Source organism: Gossypium arboreum, chromosome 12, assembly GCF_025698485.1.
Source record: "Gossypium arboreum isolate Shixiya-1 chromosome 12, ASM2569848v2, whole genome shotgun sequence".
Taxonomy (NCBI): Eukaryota; Viridiplantae; Streptophyta; class Magnoliopsida; order Malvales; family Malvaceae; genus Gossypium; species Gossypium arboreum.
In genome coordinates this window covers 81,093,972-81,106,154 of record NC_069081.1, presented here as the reverse complement: position 1 = coordinate 81,106,154, position 12,183 = coordinate 81,093,972, and positions in this window count along the sequence as shown.

The following is a 12,183-nucleotide window of genomic DNA, read 5'->3' as shown; positions in this document are numbered from 1 at the left end:
CGTAAACCGCTTGAGAAGGATGTCAAGTTTGAATGGACGGAAAAGTGTCGAAAAGTTTCGATCAATTGAAAACTCATTTGATGAAGCTCCAGCTTTTAGTGCAGCCGAATCGGCAAAGAGTTTGTCATTTATAGTGATGCCTCCCTACTTAGGTTAGGTTGCGTATTGATGCAAGAAGGTCGAGTTGTGGCCTACGCGTCGAGACAATTAAAGCCACATGAGAAAAATTATCCGACCCATGATCTCAAATTGGCTGCCATCGTATTCGCCTTAAAGATATGGCGACATTACTTATTTGGTGAGAAGTGCCATGTGTATTCGGATCACAAAAGTCTCAAATATTTGATGACTCAAAGAGACTTAAATCTGCGACAAAGACGTTGGCTCGAGTTGTTAAAAGATTATGAGCTCGTCATTGATTATCACCCGGGAAAGGCTAATGTGGTTGCGGACGCCTTAAGCCGGAAATCACTGTTTGCTTTACGAGCGATGAATGTACACTTGTCTATCCTACCCGACTATGTGTTAGTAGCCGAATTAAAGGCCAAACCATTGTTGACTCATCAAATTCGTGAAGCTCAGAAAGATGATGATGAGTTGCTTGCAAAACGGGCTGAGTGTGATCCGAACAAGGAATCGGAGTTTCTAATTGATGATGACGATTGTTTGAGGTTCAGCAGTCGTCTGTGTGTTCCAAAGAATTCGAACTTATTTCGATAATTCGAGCGAAGCCCATTGTAGCCGAATGGCAATCCACCCGGAGAATGCGAAGATGTACAACGATTTGAAACGCGTCGGTTTTGGTGGCATGGTATGAAACGAGACATCTCCGACTTTGTTTGAGATGTTTAATATGTCAACAAGTGAAAGCGGAACATCAAGTGCCTTCAGGATTACTTCAGCCGATTACGATACCCGAGTGGAAATGGGATCGAGTCACAATGGACTTTGTGTCCGGACTGCCATTGTCAGCAAGTAAGAAGGACGCGATTTGGGTTGTTGTTGATAGACTGACTAAGTCGGCTCACTTTATCCTCGTCGCACGGATTTTCATTGGATAAACTAGCTGAATTATACGTTTCTCAGATTGTGAGATTACACGGGGTACCGATTTCTGTTGTGTCGGATAGAGATCCGAGATTCACCTCGCGATTTTGGAAGAAATTGCAAGAAGCTTTGGGTACCAAGTTGCATTTCAGCACCGCCTTTCACCCCCAAACCGATGGTCAATCCGAGCGGATAATTCAGATACTTGAGGATATGTTGAGATGTTGCATCCTCGAGTTCAGTGGTTCATGGGAACGGTACTTACCTTTGATTGAATTCGCTTACAACAATAGTTTTCAATCAAGTATTAAGATGGCGCCTTACGAGGCCTTGTATGGGCGTAGATGCCGTACACCATTGTTTTGGACCGAGCTCGGTGAGAACAAAATTTTTGGAGTGGATTTGATTAAAGATGCTGAACAGAAAGTAAAAGTAATCCGTGAAAATCTGAAGATAGCCTCCGATCGTCAGAAGTCGTACGCGGATCTGAAACGAAAAGACATTGAGTATCAAGTGGGAGATAAAGTGTTTCTTAAAGTTTCGCCTTGGAAAAAGATACTCAGATTTGGCCGTAAAGGCAAATTGAGCCCGAGGTTCATCGGGCCATATGAGATATCCGAACGAGTCGGTCCAGTTGCGTATCGTTTGATTTTGCCCCCTGAACTTGAAAAGATTCACGACGTCTTTCATGTTTCGATGCTTCGGCGCTATAGATCTGATCCGTCGCACGTAATTAGTCCATCAGAGGTTGAAATTCAATCCGATATGAGTTATGAAGAAGAACCGATTCGTATCTTAGCTCGTGAAGTGAAGGAGTTGCGAAACAAAAGGTTCCGTTAGTAAAAGTGTTATGGCTCAAACACGGATGGAAGAAGCTACTTGGGAACCCGAGAGCTCTATGAAAGAGCGTTACCCAAACCTATTTACGGTAAGATTTTCGGGACGAAAATTTCTTAAGTGGGGAGAGTTGTGACACCTTAAAACGACCCTAGTCGGAATGTGGTTTCGGGACCACAAAACCGAGGCATAAAAATAATTTGATATTTATTTTGATGCCTATAATATGTGTTAACTCATGTGTGACATTTTGATGCTTTAATTTAGAGTTATAAATGTGAATTTCACTAGAAAGGACCTAGTAGTAAACTTTAAAAGTATGAGGGGAAATGTGTAATGACTAGTTGATCATGCATGCAAAAATGAGGGGTTTGCATGTCGACTTCCCTATTTATTAGCTAATGGCCGGCCATGACAAGGGTGTATGGGCTAAACATGTCATGAAACATGTTTTGTTGGTGTATTAGGAGAAACAATAAACAAATAAGTATGGGTGATAAAGAAAGAAAAAAAAATGTGTGTGTGTGAGTGAAACCCCTTGCAGTGTATTAAGGAAAAGAGAAGAAAAAATTTGTTCATCCATTTTTCTCCCTTGACCGAAAATACTAAAGGAAGGAAGGAATTTTGCTTCATGTTTGGTTTGGAAGAGGATTAGGAAGAGGTTGGCTATACTTGCATCAAGATTAAGGTATGTTTGAGGTTGTGCCATGAGATTCATGCATGTTTTTAGTTGCTAGCTTGATGTTCTTGTTAGCCCATGGTTCAAATCTTTGCTATGTCACAGGAATGAAATTCGGCCAAAGTGAATATGGTGTTAATGCCATTGCATGCTAAATATCAAGCTTGATAATGAAACATGTGATGGGGATTGAGGACTCTTAGATTTTCTTTTAGCATTTTTGAAGGAGATACTAAGTTCTTTGTTTAATCATGACCAAAATTATGGTGTTGTGGTATTCGCCATGGTATATCCATAAGTATGATTCATGCATGTTGCATGGTAAGTAAGATTTAAGCTTTGGATATGTGTGTATATTTGGATATAAGCCACTTGAGAATTCGCCCTTGCACCTACATGAATATATGTTTGCACATGATGTATTGGTATGACATATATACTATTTCAAGTGTATATTTGCTTGTGATGATGTTTCAGCTTATGAAGTAAATGAGAGAGTGTATTGAGCTACGATATGTAATGCGTTAGTAGTAAAATGTATGCTGTTTTTGTGTGGTATTAAGTGTATAATTGGCCTCAACATGGACATGTATATTCGCCACATGAGGGAAATTGGTGTGCATGCATTCGGTTAGAGGCAAGCATATTGATGCCTATTCTTAGCTTAGAAAATTCGCTAAGAGGAATATTAACTAATGTGTTGAGTTCGATTCATGATTTCGCATATATGCGACTTTGATGCCTAATGAGTATATATATTGACTAAGTACCTTGAATTCCTCTTCGATGCTCAAATGATTAAATCGATTTATTTGTCAAATTAAGCTCAAGAGCAAAGGGAGCTAAATCCGATAAAGGAAGGAAAAAGTAGTCGAGTAGTCATTTAAATCGCTCGACAACATCCAAGGTAAGTCTTGAGTAATGACCCTACTTGAATTATATTGAAATCATGCTCCTTGTGTGTGTGGCTATTGAGCCGAAATTGTAAAGGTTTGATAAATATTTTGTGTTAGAGCCTTAGTAACGAAAATGAATTATGGATGTATCTTGATTATTGATATATGTGTAAATGAACATTGGAATGATATCCTGCTATGTCCCAAGGCAATTATGCTAGTAATTATATCCTGCTAAGACCAAAGGCATTCGTGTGAGTTGTTATATCCGGCTAAGACCAAGGCATTTGTGCAAGTTACCAAATCCGGTTAAGACCAAGGCAATCGTATGAATCACTATAACCGGCTAGGTCCCAAGACAATCGAGCGAGTCGCTATATCTGGTTAAATCCAAGGTACGTGATTCGAAGTGAGCAATCTTGCTGTAAAAATTTCAGTTTATACACTTGTGAAAATTCCAGCAATGAGGTATGTTTGTATGTGCTTGAATTAGTTGAGTCCCTTACAAGTAAGTATGCGCCAGTTGATAAACGAGCTACCGCCTTTGGCTAAGTTGTTCTTTTGTGTATGAACATAAGGGTCGGTAATGTGAAATAAGTATGATTATGGGAATGTGTATTAATAAAGTGATTCATTTAGCCATGTGAATGTAATACGTTAGTCAAAGCTGATTCCATTGCTTGAGACTTACTAAGCATTAAAATGCTTACCCGCTGCTTTGGCTCTCTGTTTTATAGGTTTCGCTCGTTAGCTATCGGATTCGGGATCAACGAAGTCGAAGTCATCCACACTATCAAAGCCTCCTTTTGGTACAATTTTGGTTGAGCTTTGAAATGGCATGTATAGGACTACCCTTTTGTTGCGTTTAAGTACTTTTGTGATGTATGTGTGTACGACCATGCGAAAATGGCTCGTAAAAGTGGAGTATGGCATTAGACCATTTGTGCTTATGTATATATGTATGGTTTTATGATGTGACTATGGACTGAATGGAAGTGTGAGCAAATGATCAGCCATTGGAATGGCTAAAATGATTATATGTGGACCTATGTATGACAAAACTCTAGTTGGTCCATAGAAACCACGAAATAGGTAAGGTTTACTGAAAAAAGATCTTGACAAAGAAGAAGTGGTGTGGATTTGAAAAATCACTAAATATTTTAGGAATGGAATTAAATAGTGAATAAATTATGTAAATGAACCTTGATGAATCTACTTTCATATGGAAGAAACGAAACGGTCATATAAATTATATGTTAAGAGATATTAAAGTTCTCGTGAAATGTACGGCGAACGGTTTCGGATCCCCGTTCGACTTTAGAAATTCATTGTAAATTAACAAGAGATAATTAGGAGTCATTTCATATATTTATAGATCTCTGAGTCTAGTTTCTATAGAAACAAACGGCATCAAGATTGAAGCCTCAGACAGGAGATATCCAATTGTAATGCACGAAGGTCAAGTAGTCGATCCACAAATGGGGAGACTTTAACTAATAAACTGTACTAATTGGCTTGACCAAAATTCTAGAAAAATATGTAGATGGAAATATGAGTCTAGTTTCAGGGAAAAATTACGAAACAAATTTTCGAGCTTTGAAACTCAAGATATGATTTTTAAGGCGACAATCGATGCAAAGAACCACTTGTCTCGAAATTTCTAAATGGACTGTGAAGATAGTTAAACTAAGTTTGTGTGCACCTTGTGTTCGATTCCGGTAACGGACTCGGGTACGGGGTGTTACAATAAGTCCTCTCGAGCATATGTTATGGATTGGATTTAGCCCAGACAGGTAATCCAGATCAAGCTCTTTAAAGCATATGTCATAAAAAGGATTTAGCCTAGACTGGTAATCCTATTGTTTTTACATATTGGCTCAAGAGTGTACTCTATGAAATAGTACCTTATGGGTGTCATTGGACACAAATTGATAGATTCTGATTTTTACACCTCGAGTGTACTGCCTGTGTATCCATCGATATTTCGAATAAATTCAACAGGTAAAAGTTCTTGACATGTGAATATATGAATAAGAAATGAGTTCTTACACATATCGGCCTGGAACGCATGAAAATGACGATACCTAATGATTGATATATGAAAATATGAAATGATGATATTGTTCATGGAATTTATTTAATGAGTATGTACATCCTTGATTATAGACTTGTACACCTTGAGTGTACTAATCGTGACCTTGATATTCCAAGTAATATGAGTAAAGTTCTGATATGAAATGATCTGAACTCGAAATGAACTAGTATGAAATCATACTTTTAATAATGGGATGAATTATGCGTGTTGAATGAATACATGTTGTGGAAAGCATATGTGCTTGGAAACTTGGTTGTTGTTTAGCCTATATATGTTTTGATGTTATTATGGAATATATGACTAACAAGGGCAATGAGGATATGTGTAGGGCTTGCGGTCAAATTGATTGAATATGCCTTACATAGTTATCTCAAAATAGAATTAACGGTAAGTTAAGTACCATGTTATACGAACTTACTAAGCATTTTATCCGTACTTAATTTCATTTCCCTATTTTAGAGTAAATCAGAAGCTCGTTGAATTGGAAACTTGGCAGAGACCACTCACACTATCCATCAGCCTATATCGGTATATATGGTAAATCAATTATGGTCATAATGGCATGTATAAGTTATATTGGCCATATTGGCATGTAAATGTTAGTGATGCTTTTAATCTAGCCTTTGGAATGGCTAGTAATAGTTTGTTTTGATATGTTTGTGATGCCATACTATGGTAGCTACGTTTGTGTTAAGTAGTTGACCAAATTATGTCTAACATATGGACTAAACTAAGGCAAGATTATGAACATGTATGCATGAAATGATATGCCATGATGAATGATGGAAATTTCTTAATTTGAATGCTTGAAATGATTGGTATTTGGATGTGTGATTCAAGTGTAGGTCATGTGTGTGATTTTGGGTGAGAAATGAAGCTAGGAATGGCTTTATTTTGTCCACATGGACAAACACACGGGCGTGTGTCTAGATCGTGTGTGACACACGGCCGGGTACAGGGGTGTGTAGTCAAGCCGTGTGTCCCCTGCACCCTAATTTTGAGAAACAGAATGCTCAGAATTGAGCACAAGGGCGTGTGTCTCAGCCGTGTGTACTACACGGCCTAGAACATGGTGTATGTCTTAGCCTTGTGAAACTGCACCTAATTTTTAAAGAATTTAATTAACCACACAGCCTAGCACACAGCGTATGGCATGGCCATGTGCACAAGTCAGAGAGTTACACAGGGTCAAACACGGCCTGCAGCACGAGCGTGTCTCAAGGTCACACGAGCGTGTCCCTTGGACCACATCGGCGTGTGAGCCTTGTAACTTGGAAAATTTTAGAAATTTCACAAATTTTTTTTTAAAGTTCCCGTTTAAGTTCCGATTTGATTCTAAAGCTCATAATGGGCCTTGAGGGTCCATTTAAGGGACGTTACGAATAATCTCGATTAATGAATAGTAAATGTTGTAATTATCTGAAGATGTTCTGGAAGTTTTGGTAATACTCCGTTACCTTGTTTTGGCGACGAATATAGGTCAAGGGTGTTACAAACGACGCCAAAAACTTGTCGTATATGAATATGATGTCCAAATTGTCCAAGTATACATGTCGAATCAAGTAATAAAGTGATGAGTGAGTATCGTTCCCATGAGGATTGGATTAGTGCTCTTTGTCTAAGTTATCACAATTGAGCAGAAAAGATAAATGTATTGAATGATGTTTAATGAAATTAAAATAGGATTAACACATTACAAGTGAGAGTAGTGAAGTACACTAACAGAGATTATGTAACACCCTTAACCCAAATCCGTCGCCAGAACAGGGTTACGGAGCATCACCAGAGACTATAGATCAGTTAACAAACATTTCACATCTATACAGCATTCATACCAGAAATCAATCATTAATTCCCTTTATAAGAGCCCTTGAGGCCCAAAATATGCATTACAAGTAGGTCGGGACTAAATTAGAAACTCAAAGAATTTTTTGCGAAATTACAAAATTTTTCCTAGGTAGAAGGGATGCACGCTGGCCAAATGACACACCCATGTCCCTACCTGTGTAACTCTCTGACTCGGGTCACACGGCCAGCCAAACGTCTATGTGCTAGGCTGTGTGGATAATTTAATTGTCAAAAATCTGGTGCAGGGGTCACATGGCTTAGACACATGCCCGTGTACTAGACTGTGTGACTCACACGGCTGAGACACACACTTCTGTCTCTGCCCGTGGGATAATACCTGAGCATTCTGTTTCTTAGTTTTTAAGATGCTGGGGACATACGGCCAAACCACACGCTTGTACGCATGGCGTGTGTCACACATAACTGAGACACACAGCCGTGTCTCTGCTCGTGTGGACAAAACACAGCCATTTCTAATCCTTATTTCTTGCCCAAATATGTCTTCCACTTACATTGACATTTTAATACATTCCCAAGTCAATAAAAATGCTCAAATCAAGCCAAAACCGAGTCTTATGCATGACTTATCATTACCTATGTTCGAATGTTTAAACTTATCAAATACAAATATATATACATATAAGTATATTTTCTCATTTATGCTTACTTAAAGTCATTTATTATTAGGTTAATATGCTTTTCATCACATAACCATTTCAAACACATCAAACATAATAAGGCCTTATAAAATTTCATCACAATATGTTTAATACTGGTAATTCCAATGGTTAGTTACAAGCAAAGCATTTATCATGCCAATATTGGTCAAATTAACCTATACATGTCATTATAACTAGAATTAATTTTATCATTTGTTCTGAATGGGTCGATAGATAGTGTGAAATATCTCTGCCAAGCTTCCAACCCAACGAGCTTCTGAATTTCTTTAAAACAGGGAAATTAAAAACAAAGTAAGTTTTTAAGCTTAGTAAGTTCGTATAACATGGAAATTAACTTACCATTCATTCATGTTCAAGATAAACATGTAAGACACAATCAACCAATTTGGTCACAAGGCCTAACACATATCCTCATCACCCTTGTTAGTCATATATTTCACTCAAATATCAAGAAACATATATGGGCTCAACAATAACCAAATTTCCATATACATATACTTCCCACATCATGAATTCATATAACATATACAAATCATATCCATGTATTTCAAGTACATTTTCATAATAATTCGTCTCAAGTTCAAATTATTTCATGTCGGAACTTTGCCCATTAAATCATTTGAAATGTCAGTGTCACACGAGCTATATATCAGGATGCTTATATGAGTCATGTAACAGGAAGCTTATCCGGGCTATACCAGGAAACTCATAAGAGTATAACAGGAAGTTCACAAAGAACTTTTAATCAAAAAGCTCACGAAGAGCCTATTAAGAATGCTCACAAAAGCCATGTAATAGGAGCTCAGAATAGCTTAATAGGAAGTTCAAGCAAGCCATGTCAAGAAGCTCCTAAGAGCCTATATTAGGACGCTCACGAAGAGCTGGGTTTGTGTCCGCAATAAATGCTGGATCACAACTGATCGAATCATGTAATAAGACGCTCAAAAAGAGCTGTGGTAGTGCACAAACATGCAGGATCACTACCAATCAGGATGCTCACAATAATTATATACCTCGAGAGGGCTTATAACAAGATTGCTCGTCCGAGATATATTCTATCTGCAACATATGCAGGACCACATTCAATATTGGAAATCATGTATCCATTGAATTTCATTATTCAAACAAAACTTAACATTTTCCGGACATTATTGATCATGTGATTATTTCATACATTTTTAACATTTATATAATTCATATAAACACATACCACACTCAATTCAAGCATGAAAATAAACACAATTTAGTTGCACGAACTTAACCCAATAAATGTTCGTGTACGTAAAATCTACTAATCTAACACTTTCTCTTTTCCTCACTCTAACTCCGAATTTGGTATATCTGAATCTATACGAGTAAATTTAACATCGGTTTAATACAATTCATACTCAATTTAGTCCAATTCATATCTTAGGCAAAATTACCATTTTGCCCTTTAACTTTTAATTAATGACTATTTCGTCCCTAGGCTCGAAAAATAAAATTCATGAAATATAATCATTATTCCAAGCCTAGCTAAATTTTACATGTAACATTTACAGCCCATATATTTCATAAAAATTCAAAATTTTCCATGAATTTTACAACTTTACAATTTAATCCTAAAATCATAATTTCATCAAGATTCACTTTACAAAAGTTGTTTATCTATCAACAACCTTTCATTTTCTACCATAAATTTCAAAATTTCAGCATTTACATCCATGAAAAAATTTCTATACTTTGATATCTTTACGAATTAATCCCCAAAATAGATAGATTAAGTTATTCCGATCTCAGAAATATAAAAATTACTAAATACGGGACAAGATTACTTACCCAATTAAGCCAAGAAAGCTTGTTTTCCCTTTCCTAGGGTTTCCATGTATTTTTGGGGAAGAAGATGATAAATTGATGATATTTTCATTTTTTTTATCATTTATCATCTTTATTTTTTTCATTTTCCAATTTCATCCTTTTCTTTATTTTATTTTCCATGGATGAATCATCATCCTTAACAACTAAGCATTTTTAATGGTCTACCATTTAAAGACCTCAAATTTTGAATTCCATAGCTATTTAATCCCTTTAGCTATTAGAACTTAATTTTTGCACTTTGTGCAATTTGGTCCTTTATCAAATTAAACATATAATCGGTAAAATTTCTTTATAAAATTTTCATACGACATTATTATCATACTGTAAATCATAAAATAATATTAAAATAAATTTCCTTTTCGGAATTGGAATTGTGGTCTCGAAACCACTATTCTGATTTTACTGAAAGTGGGCTATTACAGATTAACATTACAACAAATCAAACAAGAGTACTAAAGACTTTAGCAAGGTTGGAATATTGGTCGTGAAGGCTGGGTTTACTAAGGGAGCTGTTCTAACTCATGAACAATACCGCGATAAAACTATGGCGAACTTACTACTCGAGTGGATACTAATATGGTTTACCTCTGTCAAAAGCAAGACCTCAAGTTACTCACCCCTAAGGCACTATATGTCTATAGGCTCAAGATTAGTAACCACTACTAAAGCTCAACCCTCTAAATCAATAAGGTAAGGCTTTATGTCTAGGGTTTACACGACTATTTCACTCAACACTCATTTATATTACCCAACTTCGATCCAAGTAAACTAATTATGTCGATGTCAAACTACCTTAATACTTATTGAGCATTCATCAACAATCTCTTAAGCATTTAAACAAAAAAAAACCATTGAGTAAAGTAGTAATATAAACCATGTTAACCCATGAATATTAATGAAAGTTAAAACATCATCTAAAGCAAACCCTAACCATATTAAGTTAGCTCATAGCTGGGCTACACATATTCAAGAATAGAATCCTCAATATCCCAAAATATTAGTTTAGAACAGGAGAATTGAAACAAATGCAAAGGAAGAAATATGGGTTAAAATCTCTAATCCCCTAAACTCAACGTCTTGTTGCTCGTCTTCACCAAAGTTCACAGTCATCTCAACTTACCTTTCTTGCCACAATGAGACCTCTTTCCTAGCTCCCGCCATCCTTCTTCTTTTCCTTTTTCTTTGCCTTTTGTACTTGGGTTGTCCTTTAGGGTAAAAGTCATTAGCCAATGCTTGTTTTTTCCATAATTATGAGGTGAATATTCTCTATTTCACGTGTATATGAGGGACCAAATGCTGAGTGTTCTCATTGCTAGCTGGATGTTTTTCATTTTCTTCACTAGTATTGGCATGGAAACCTCTCATAATGCCTCAATAAACCTCCATCCTCTGCTATTCTTCTCCCTTATACCTATCATTCAGACACAACAAGACCTTCTCACAAGTAATTAAAAGTAAAGATGCAATAAAGTAATCACCATCTCAAGCTCTTAGATGCACCACTCAGTTGACTAGAAATGATCATGCAATTACCTAAAATAAAGCTAATTTTACTGAAGAATAAGCAATAAATTAAGTCTAAAAGTATGAATTATAACTCTTTTCAAGAGTTATCAATGTCAATCATAGCCTAACATTTTGCTAAGTTCACATGGGCATCAAATATTCATATTTGCATTATCATACCTTGTAATCTTTCATATTTATATATTCATACCCTACAATAATTTACATTTACCTATCATACATTGTAATGAGTCACATTTGTATTTTCATACTCATACACTATTCTATCACATAATAATCATTTATCTCACTTTATTTCAATTAAATTCAATTAACATATAATGTCACATTCAATTACAAAATCACATTTCAATTCATCATCTACACACAATATCTCATATCATATAGCATGTTTCAATCTAGTCTTATATTTCAAATTATGTCCCACTAAATCATAATACTTTCCATTTTATTCAATTCAGCCCACTACCTCGATAATTAATATCAATCATAGCAATCCAATCCATACAATTCTTATTAACTCACCTTGATACTCAATCATGCAATGTAACATGAATATAATTTATCTCGAATTATAATAGTACAAACTGAAATCTCACATCACTCGTCGACGACTCTCACTTTTCTTTTCCCTCTCAACGGCTTGATGTCGTTTTTTCTATGATTGATAATTCAATAAATAAAACAATATCAAGTTTCATTTAATCTACATCCAAA